Source organism: Sapajus apella, unplaced genomic scaffold, assembly GCF_009761245.1.
Source record: "Sapajus apella isolate SASKATOON/1434 unplaced genomic scaffold, GSC_monkey_1.0 scaffold1, whole genome shotgun sequence".
NCBI classification, from domain to species: domain Eukaryota; kingdom Metazoa; phylum Chordata; class Mammalia; order Primates; family Cebidae; genus Sapajus; species Sapajus apella.
This window is the reverse complement of record NW_022436941.1, coordinates 37,181,603-37,193,646: the sequence shown is the minus strand read 5'-3', so window position 1 is coordinate 37,193,646 and position 12,044 is coordinate 37,181,603.

Below are 12,044 nucleotides of genomic sequence, written 5' to 3'. Positions count from 1 at the left end.
TTGCTTCAGGGCCTAAGGTGTGGAAGCCTGTACATTAGAGGAAGCACTATTTCCTTTTGTGAAGAAAAATACAGAAAATATAATTGGCAAGACCCATATATTAGTATTTACAGATCAAGATGAAATCACATAAAAAATTAGCTTTAGGGTCTCTTTCAAAGTTCCAAGTACATGAAAAAAGATTATCAAGTACAAAAAACAATCACTTTTTTTCCTCTGTGCCTCAAAGACACTGTAAAAATGTTCATTCCTAAAAAACTCACTGTGGCCATCAATGTAGAGTAAAGCACGTATGGAAGCATGTACAGCTGTATTTAACAGTTTCTTTCATGGAACTTAGAGTTTTCTATGTATTCAGGAGTCTTTTGGATAGTGTGGAAGGCTGTGCCTGTAATGGAAATGAGATTGAATTTCTGTATTACTTTCCCAGTGTTTCTTTGTGGCTCTGATGTGGAGGTTAAAACCTGAATAAAGTCATGCCCCAAGCCTTTCATTCTTTCAGGAGGGCAAGAATAAAGAAGCACTATTGAATAACCAAAATATACTTTTGAGAAAAGCTTACGTCACTTACTTGCATTTCTCAAATACCATGAAGCGGGTGGGCTTTGAAAACCACAACTCTTTTTAAAGAACAACAAAAATCCTGCCCTTATTCTCCTCTGTTTCCATTTCTTCTCTTATACCATAATTGCTCCAGTGCTTTTTTTTTCTGAAAAATTCTAGATAAAGACTTTTTCTTCTTCTCCTCATCCTATCTGCTGTAGGTCAATTATATAAAGCCTATAGAAGAAATGGTTCTCTTGCTCTAACTGATTTTCTTTGGACAATCATTCCTAATGGTTCTGGGTTTTTTGCGTTTTTTTCCTGCCTGTATATTTCCACCTCTGCTGTCCTGGCACTGAACTGAAAAGAGTAAGTGTTAGTCACTGTCCCAAAACACAGATGAATATGCAACAATAGGTTTCTAACTCAAACGTTTGTTTAACTTGAGTCAAAACATTCCAGGTGGTATATTGACAAAGCATCCAAGAGCGTAATCTCTTGCAGACAGTTTTTTTTCCAAACCCCAAATTTCTGTAATGTTGGCTCTTATATTTCTTATTTTTTTTATACCAAATGAGACTGCACTATTCATTTGAAAGCTAAAGCAATTTCAGATACCTTCATTACTCATTTATTGAAATGATTTAAAATAATTCTTGTTTCAACCTGACAAAAACAAGCAATGGGGAAAGGATTCCCTATTTAATAAATAGTGTTGAGAAAACTGGCTAGTCATATGCAGAAAACTGAATCTGGACCCCTTCTTTACGCCTTATACAAAAATTAACTCCAGATGGATTAAAGACTTAAATGTAAGACCTAACACCATAAAAACCCTAGAAGAAAGCCTAGGCAATACCATTCAGAAAATAGGCATGGGCAAAGATTTCATGACTAAAGCACCAAAAGCATTGGCAACAAAAGCCAAAATTGACGAATGGGATCTAATTAAAGAGCTTCTGCACAGCAAAAGAAACTATCATCAGGGTGAATAGGCAACCTATCTAATGGGAGAAAATTTTTACAATCTAACTCTCTGACAAACAGCTAATATCTAGAATCTACAAAGAATTTAAACAAATTTACAAGAAAAAAAACAACCTCATCAAAAAGTAGGTGAAGGATATAAACAGACACTTTAAAAGAGAACATTTATGCAGCCAAAAAACATGAAAAAAAGCTCATAATCACTGGGCATTAGAGAAATACAAATCAAAACCGCAGCGAGATACCATCTCACACCAGTTAGAATGGTGATCATTTAAAAGTCAGGAAATAATAGATGCCGGAGAGGATGTGGAGAAATAGGAATGCTTTTACACTGTTGGTGGGAGTGCGAATTAGTTCAGCCATTGTGGAAGACAGTGTGGTGATTCCTCAAGGATCTAGAACCAGAAATACCATTTGACCCAGCAATCCCATTACTGGGTATATACCCAAAGGATTATAAATCATTCTATTATAAAGACACAAGCACACGTATGTTTATTGCAGCACTATTGACAATAGCAAAGACTTGAACTAACCCAAATGCCCATCAGTGATAGACTGGATAAAGAAAATGTGGCACATATATACTATGGAATACTATGCAACCATAAAAAAGGTTGAGTTCATGTCCTTTGCAGGGACATGGATGAAGCTGGAAACCATCATTCTCAGCAAACTCACACAGGAACAGAAAACCAAGCAGAAAACCTCACGTTCTCACTCATAAGTGGGAGTTGAGCAATGAGAACACATGGACATAGGGAGGGAAACATCACACACTGGGGCTTTTAGGGTGGTGGGGTGCTAGAAGAAGGAGAACATTAGGAGGAATATCTAATGTAGATGACAGGTTGACAGGTGCAGCAAACCAGCATGGCACGTGTATACCTATGTAACCTGCACATTCTGCACATGTATTACAGGACTTAAAGTATAATAAATAGTAATGATAATTACTGTCTCATGAGTAAGCTGTAATATAGGCACAGTTGGGATAGACAGATGAGTAAGACAAGGGACTCCAGATGTGGTAAAGGTTCACAGAAAGGCGAGTGATTATGTCTGTGGGAAAGAAAAGTATTATAAGACTGGACCTTGAGAAGTAGATAATCTTTCTATGGGGTGGCAAAGAGATGGATAAATATGGTCTAGACAAGTGGCCCAGCGTGGGGAAGCAGGTACTGGCAAGATAGACTATGCTGATGGAGTAAACAAGTTTGTGTGTGTGTGAAAATAATGAGGATGACATATGGGAATATCACGCAGTGGTAAAGTTGGAATGTAAGTTATATGATTATTTTATAAGACATGTTATTTATTGGAATAAAAATTACTGAAACTTTGTAATGGGATACTTCAAACCAGGATATAGGATGCTTTTCTTCGTATGTCATATTTCAAAACTCCTTAGGAATTTTTTGCTTTCATTTGTTAAGTCTGAGTGTGACATTTGACTTTGAAGGGTAGGAGGAATAAACAAAAATATAGTAATTTATTAACCTGTCTTTCTGAGCTTTAAGGCTAAATCAAAGCTTTGTGTTACAATAGTATTGCTAAAGTTACAGAAGTCCTAAAGGGTTTTAAAGTATTAAAGTATCTTTCCTTGTTTGATTTATGTCCTATATCCCTGGCCTTAAAAATTCAGCTACGTTTTATATTAAAATATTCATAATTTTTTTATGAATATAACTTACACAGATTTCTGGGCCTACTGATTTATCTTTATTATTTTTTTCCGTGAGCAAGAGTTGTCCACGGTGGATGTGTAATCATCTTCCTATCATGTAAAGGTCTGAGGCGGGGGTCTTTAAATTATAGTGATCTTCATTTTTATCAGCATGCATGACACTGTTAATACAGCTCACTTATTTACGAACAGATTTGATTATGTGGATGAGCAGTTCTCTATTCATTCAGTTACCAAGACAGAGCTAATCAACATATTCTTACATAAACTGAAACATAAAATTTGTGTTAAAATCCAATGGAACAGGAAGCTACACACCTGCTGCTAACTTAGAGCTGCTAGATTTTTCAAGAACTGTCCCTGTAGAACTTTGAGCCAAATAGAAAACAAATCCAAATATATCTTTGTCATGATACCTTTCTCACCAAAATTTGGTTTGCTAGATGAACTTTTAATAAATGAAACTTTAAGACAAAATGAGCTCTTAAACATGCTTATTACTACTGAAATTGTGTTTGAATATTTTTGTCCTTAAAAATTTAAATACTGGACTTCCTTTTAATTACTACTTTTTGACTTTAGGATAAAAAAGATAAAATATTTATGCTGGTTCCTGGTGTCTTTAGACATTCTCGTACGTCTTTCATTCCATTGTATTATTTAAGGATAATGAAAAAGTGGTATATAATGAAGTGAAACCCTGATTGGACTTTCCCAAAGAGAGATCAGAGCTAGATTTAAAGGTCCAACTGGAGGCAATGTGTTGTAGGGTTTAAGTGCATAGACTCTGGGTCAGGCTGTCTGGGTTTGAAACTCTGATCCACCATTATCCACAGCTGAGTGACCTTGGACAAGTCATTTATCCTCTCTGTGACTCAGATTCCTCATTTAGTAAAATGAGAATAAAAATATAGTATTTATCTCATTGTGGTGTTGGGAGAATTTACAAGCCAATCCATTGAAAACACTTAGAATAGTGCCTGACATTTAGCAAGCACATCATAATTGTTAGCTCTTATAATTAGAAGCCAGAATTATCTTGCCTTACTTTCTTGTCTGCCTTTCTTTGTTTCTGTGTGTCTCTCTCTCCTCTCTGCCTTCCTTCATTCTTCCTGTTTCCATGCAAAGTAATATTTGGAAAATACATTTTCATCATAATTTTAATAGCTGAATGAAATAAGGGAATTGCTATCAAGTATCCTTGCATGATTAGACCCAAATTCTTTCCACATCTGTTTGTGGTACAGGAACCATTTGAGATTATAAAAATCAGAGCTCCATTTTGCAGGCCTTTCTGACTTTAGTTTACAGCCTTCAAGTTATTTACCTGGTGTGCCTTAGTCAGCATTCCCCACAGCCTAGATGGATTGATCAACTGTGTCCACACACATAAATATGTCATTCCTAATGTCTTTTCCAGTTATTATGTAGGAAGTCAGAGATGAGTGAGATTAACAGAGTGAAAAACACCAGCTGTAATGATGCTCGATAAAGCTGTCAGGTTTTAAGTCATGGGTTAGTAGCATATCCTGACTCTATAAATGAGATAAAATTTAAACCACACATTAAACAATGCTAGCACCAGCAGCTCTTAGTGAATTGCAGTCTCTCTGAAAAGTTTCTGAAGAAATACAATATGCCTTGGGTGTGTTGTAGCTTGGATAAACTGAAAAATAGAAATGGTAGACGTTTCAATTCTCTTCTGCCTAAGGTGAAACAAATTGTTAGTACATATAGTTTTCATTCAAAACAGAATTGACCCAAAAGAAAGTACAATCATTATTTGAATTAAAATGATTGTGTTATTTCGGCATGAAATTAGAATTTGTATAAGTTATATAGAATTTGTATAAGTTATATAGCTGATTCCTGTGTTATTTCAACTAGAGTATTAGGAAATTATTTAAATAACTTTCTAAAAGGAAAATTACTCCCTGATTTGCAGGGTTTGTCAGTTTCCATTGTATAGACACTCCCACCATGGCCAGCGTCAGCTACTAACCTGCTGTTCCTGAATTGCAGGGTTAGAAAAATGTGCATAATTGTCCTCTGTGAGCCACTGGAGCTGCTTACATCACATCTGTGGTTGCTTCTTTTGCTCAAGAAATGCAGAGCAGACATGAATGTCTAAGAGCACCAGTAATGAAGAATTTGGCCATAAAACAGCAGACATAAACTGAAAAAGTCTAGGTAGCTGAAGGATACAGTGAACTAGAAGAAACTAGAAGGCAGTGAAAACTAGAGGAGCAGATTCCATTCTCTAGGACACATGAAGATCGTCTATAGTTAATCAAACTATACTAAGTTTTCATTCAATCTAATTTATTTTAGGTCAGTTTAGATCAATCATAGATCGTTCTAGGTAATATGGAAGCTATTACTATGTGTAATAAGTTTTTATGACTACATATAACATTTCATTTGTTTTTCTTATAACAAAATTTTCATCCCTCGGTTTCCTTAACCCTTGTTCTTAAGATGGGTAGATGCTAATTATTGTAGTGTTGGGGTTAATTGTTGAACACTTTGATCGTTTTGGTTGTGCAGTTTTAGAGGTATAAACTGCAGTTGAATTTCTCTGCTTATAATAAGGAATTTTAAGGATAAAAAACTCAGAAAAAATAAAATAAAAACCAATGGCTATCAGTATTGTAAGAGGGAAGCAGTGCTATAACACAGCATTTTTCACTGGCTACAAGGCAGCTCAGGGGACTTTGAATCAAAGCAATATCTGAAGGGGACTTCAAGTTGTTTGCTGTGAGGTGTGTAATATGGAGACTCCGTCTGTCTCTCCTACGATGTTTTCAGTAAATTCTGTATTTCTCACTATTGCTTTTGTATGAGTATATTCTTTGGTGAACCTGGAAGCAAAGGCCGTATTATAGACAACTGATACTGAATTTACATGTGTAAGAGCTGTATTCTTACATGAAAATAAATAAAATTTTCCAGGACTGCAAGGTCTATGAAACAGAAAGCCAAGAAAAACATAAATGGCAATTCAAGTAGATTGCTGTCTAGGAAATACAGTTTGAGGAATCCATCTTATGAAACTTCAGGTTTTATTCACTGCCAGACTAGAGAAAATTATAGCACATAGAAAAAAATGCTTCTATCCCCATTTGTAGCTTGGACACTGAAGACTAAAACCACCTACCAGCATTATTTTTTCGTCAAGATTAACATGACATTATTCTGCAGTTGTTAGCACAGTCTTATTCTTCTTAGAGGCCCTTTACCAGGTAAATACCTTATTATTCAGTACTTTACCCCAAAACATCAATTCCTCAGTAGGAAGCACCAACAAATTATTCTTAGTTCCTTTGAAACTCTCAAAATCTTTAGCTTGCTATTTCCATCAGTCCTAAACTATTAAATCATAACCCTTATTCAATTCTAAACAAGCTCTTACGTTGAAATATCTACATTAAACCAAATTTCTAATTCTTAATAAAATCCAACTTTGCCTTCCCCCCTCTGAAATACTATCAAAGCTCTGTTGAGGGTAAATCCTCTTTTATCTCTGTAAGCAATAAATAGGTTATGTCTTATCAATGGGCTATATTGGTGATATTTGATGACCTGGCATTCAGCAGCATCATTGTTGTAATATGAGAAAAGAGCACTCATGTATCATAGAGCTGTGACATGAAAAATATGATACCCTCGAATAGTTTGAGGAGAATTCAGTAGAAATCACTATTTACAAAGTGTGGGCAGGATTTAATGAAATCAGGTGTGATAGGGTGGGATAAAGACTAGTCCATCCAACACTAAAAGGGTAACAGGACAGAGCAAGTACCATTTACTAGAACACACAGCGATAGAAGGCAGTATGGAGCGGGCCACTTTATGGGAGTGTGGCTTTAGGGACAAAGCCAGCCCTTGGCACACCACAAGAGGAGACCAGGGTCAATAATAACAGGGCCTCACTCCACTCACTCTTTCCAGGCTCCTCCTGATCCTCCCCACTTGTCAACCCCAACAGGAAGCCCAAAAGCAAATTAGTCCCTTGATATAGTCCAAATAAATGAGACCTCTGGGGCAATGAGAAGGGTGGAAGAAGAATCTAGAGGGACAAATGGAAGCTGTTCTCAGAGATGGCTTAGAGATAGTGGAGTAAGCATGAACCAGTCTCCCATTTTCATCAAAATGCTGGAAAACACATATTCCCTATGACATATTCCTGCAGTCTCTCATTTTACATATACTGTGTCGTGTTCAATTACACATATTTAGAAGCAGGAGTTGTTGCTGAATTTTTATGCATAATAAGAGGATTTCAAAGTCCAGACAACAATGAGGAAGAATATATATAGTGTGTGTGCATGTAGTGTGGTATGTATTTTAAGATCCACAGATATGTATTTGAAAATAAGAAGGTAACTATCATTATGTCAGAAACTTGGAAATACGTGAAATCCAGAATCAACCTGTAGACCATGGTGTGAAATCACAGCAAAAAATATATGTGAGCATGTTTTGATGCAGAACAGCGAGAGCGTCAAGAAAGCTCCATGCCCAAAGTGTGAGAAGCCAGATCCCAGAGAAGTCTCAGGTGCAGACAAGAGGGTAATCAATTAAGGTATTATGGCAGAAACAGCAAGGTAGTTTAATGCTCACATATCGTCCAATTTGAGCTCCACCAGCAATCAAGTAGCAATAATGATTGTACCTGCCTCTATCCCAGAACAAATGAGTGTGTGAAAAAGTCAGAGATTGAGGTCCAAAGACACGCAGATGGGATACGGACTACCCTGTGGCAGAACTCAGTTGTTGCATCCTGAAACATTTTTATTCACACCATTAAATATAGCAAAAACCATTGTGGATGCTTCACTGCCTGCCCATGTGTGTTGCTCAATCGGAGACAGCAATCAGGTGGATAGAAAAGTAACCAAAGAATGAGCACCCAGGTGAAAATCACAGAGTATTTGGGAAAAGCCAACACTGTGAAAGACAGACAACAAACTCAGCAAATGTGAAATGTGTATTTGAGGAAACAGTTGATAGAGCAATTTGACTAAAACTTGACATAACATGCTTAATGTTCTCAGACGTAAAAAAATAAGAACAGTTCGATAAAAAGCCACTTAAGATTTTTGAAATTAAAAATAGAGTTTTTGAAATAAAAAAGCTAAAAAAAAAAAAAACAAGCTGAAGAGCTAAAAGGATTTAGACGAGGGATGAATTGCTGAGCTGGAAGATGGCGCTAGGAAGTTTTCTCAGAATATAGCCAAAGAGGCGAAGAGATGCAAAAAAGGGGAAGGCATATGGCAGATAGATCTAAAAGTTTCAATGTCTATCTGAAAAACATACCAGAAGAAAGCAAAAAAGAAGAAGGGCAATTCATAGTTGAAAAAAAAAAAAACCAAACAATTTATGAGAGTTGAAGAAAGAAAGAATCAACCTTAAGCAGCCAAGCAAGAAAAAAATATTCAAAATATACACACTAAGAGTCCCAGTAGAAGAAAATTTTAGAGAACCAAGGATATGGAGAAAACCCTGAACGATACCAGAGACACTGGATTAAGGACAGAATTTGTGAGAATCAGATCAGATTCAGACTTCTGACCAACACCACTAGTTATAGGAAGACAATAAATCAGTTTCTTCAGTAATTTGAACCTAAGATTCTATACCAAACTATGATTCAGTATTGAGAGAAATGAATACATTTTCAGATAGACAAGAATTCAGTTTACCTCTCACAGAATCTCTTTGAAAAAAATATTAGAAGATTGCTTAGTTAAAAAGGAAAATGAAATAATTCCTGTTAGAAATAATTGGTACAAAAAGCAATGGTGAGGAAAAATTACTAAAATATATTAAATGTAGTCAAACTATTGTTAAAAATATATGTAAGCTGGATGCAGTGGTTCACGCCTGTGATCCTAGCAGTTTGGGAGGCTGAGGCAGGGAGGTCATGAGGTCAGGAGTTCAAGACCAGCCTGACCAACATGGTAAAACCCCATCTCTGCTAAAAATATAAAAATTAGCTGGGCGTGGTGGCACATGGCTGTAATCCTAGCTACTCAGGAGGCTGAGGTAGGAGAATCACTTGAACCCGGGGGTGGAGGTTGCAGTGAGCCGAGATTGCACCACTGCACTCCAGCCTGGGGGACACAGGAAGACTCTGTCTAAAAATTACATATATATATAGATACACACACTAAATTCTAGAATATGTAAACACAGCAGTTGATAAGGGGAAAGGGAAATAGAAGCGGAAGAAAATGAACATTAGAACAAATGTTTAGCAGTGGGATTATTTTATTGGAAGTCTAATATAAGAAGTATATTCTTCAGGGAGGTATTCCAAGGGCGTATAAACAATCAGGAGATAATAAAACAACTTTATAAAGTAGTATATGTCAAAATACAAATGTAGGATTCCAGATCTTGGGTCTTTGCTGCCAAATAGGAAGAAGCCACTGGAAGACTAAGAGATTGATTAAGAAACAAGAATAAAAATAGTCAGGACAAAATGGAGCATTTAAATTGGATTCTTCACTGTTCATACAAATATAAGAAGCCTGTGGTGGTGATAATACAGTACTGTGTTTAATTATTTAAATTACTTATAATCTTTGCCCACACATTTACAGCTGCATTCAATCCCTAACCTGTGCCAACTTTCTAACTTGCTCTGAATAAATTATACCACTGCCTTCATGAATTGTACTTGTGTCATTGGCACAACCTAGGACAATCACTATTGTCTTTTCATAAAGACATTATTCTCATGATTTATAATCATGATACTGTCCTTTGCTTTTCTCTCTTTAATGAAATTTGCTCATTTCAGTATCTGTGTTTTCCTCAATAACTGGGTTGTTTTTGTAAATAATATGTAAATAGAAAATGTCTATTCGTTGGAAAAGTATCTTTTAACAACTTTAGCCGTTAGAATCTTAGAGCCAAGTTAGTGGTAGTATGTGCTAAGTGTACAAATCCCCCCTCTATTTTTTTAGCCCATGTTTTCCCTTCAGTTGGATTTCCTAATGAGCTATCTTTCATTCTCAGTTGCCACTGACTGTGTAACTGAGGTTTAATACTGGTAGAATAATAGACTCTCAACAGAAAGAGAAATATTATCAAGAATACATCCAGTTAAACAGACTCACTCATTTAAGAAATTTTAAAATTAGAAGAAAAAATGTTGCTTATAATTAAACACATTTCTCTTATTCTTTTATACATATTTTTGTAAGCCAGCTCAAATTTCTAGAAATAGGATACAAATATAATTCAATAAAGGACCCTATGGTTAGTTTTTTTTAGTATCAAGAGAAAAGCAGCCCTTACCAGGCAGTTGTGTGTTTTCAAGAAAGTAATTTACTAAGCTGAAATTCCTTAGTGGATAATAGTTGATGATTCCAAAAATATGTTTTGTATAAAAGCTTATAATCTCTGTGTTGCCATGTTCAAGCAAGAGTTTACGTTCTTGATATAAAGGGATGAGAGACTGGTTACATTTCAGTAAGTCATTGCATTTACTATGGTTTTGGAAAAGAAGCTGGCTGTCTACTCACTGGATTCTTCTGTGCTGTTGCTGGCAAATGAGCTCCCCACTGCCGAACTGGGTCTTTTGCCTTTGTATGGCTGCCTCCTCCTGGCCCACTGGTCAGTTGCTTCTTCCTGGGAATCATCACTAGCTCTTCCAACTTTTAGAACCAATTCCTGGGATAACTTTTGGACATTATTTATTTCCAAATACCAATCTAGATTAAAACACATTAAATATGAAAGTGAGACAACATTTTCAAGATAGATCAGTCAAGATATTACCATGTAGTCCAGTCAATGAAACATATAATTACAGTAGACTAGGACTAGAATAATTTCATTCAAATTTTTCATGGTTCACTTTCAAACTTGTATTACTTAGCAAAAAGAGCCATGTGTCTTTAAAAAAAAAAAAAAGGCTTATATGGGAGAAAAAGGTGGGGAGAATGATCACCAAGCATTGCCTCCGTGGATTCAATTCAACGGGTGTTCCTAGGGTATTAGCAGTATGCTTGATGCTCTATTAGTTACTGTGGAGAAATACAAGTATATTTTTAACTATGTCCCCTAAACGCTCAGTAAAGAAATAAAATATTATTACCTGAATAGCCTGTGGAATTATAATCTATGATACTGAGTTTTCTATTAAACTCAAGTACTTAGGGTTTGACTTTTATTAATCAGGAGTATACAAATTTCATAACACTTTTGCTGCATATGTTGGCTAAAAGTGAAGAAAAGTGAAAAAAAGCCAAAATGCATGAAGGCTCTGTTAATTTTATATTTGAATCAATAACAACTTGACGTACTTTAGTTCCAAACTGCTGCTTTCTGTCATCACAGACCACGAAATCATGACACAGTGTATTAACTAGAAGGAAAAAACCCCAAACTACTGCCATACAATCAACCTTTTTAAAAAAAAAAAGCTGAGAAAAGTAAAAAGAAAACCCAAATAGGAGAACATATAATACCTAGAAAGCAATTTGGTGAGTTAGAATTAAGATTTTATTTGATGTTACGTTTCTGCCATGTGAGGACGCAGCAACAGGTAGCGGCAAGACACTTAATACCTCACCAGACACTTAATACTGGCACTTTGACCTTAGACCTCTCAGCCTCCACTACTGTAAAAAGCAAATTTGTGGTCTTTATAAATTACCCAGTCTCTGGTATGTTGCTATAACAGCACAGATGGACTGAGATAGCAAACATGAGTGTGAAAGTGGAAAGCTATGACTTTAAAAGTCAAGGCAGGGCCTGGGAAGTGAGTGGGAAGACCATGAAAAAGAAGCAGATCTGGGAGGAGCCCTGC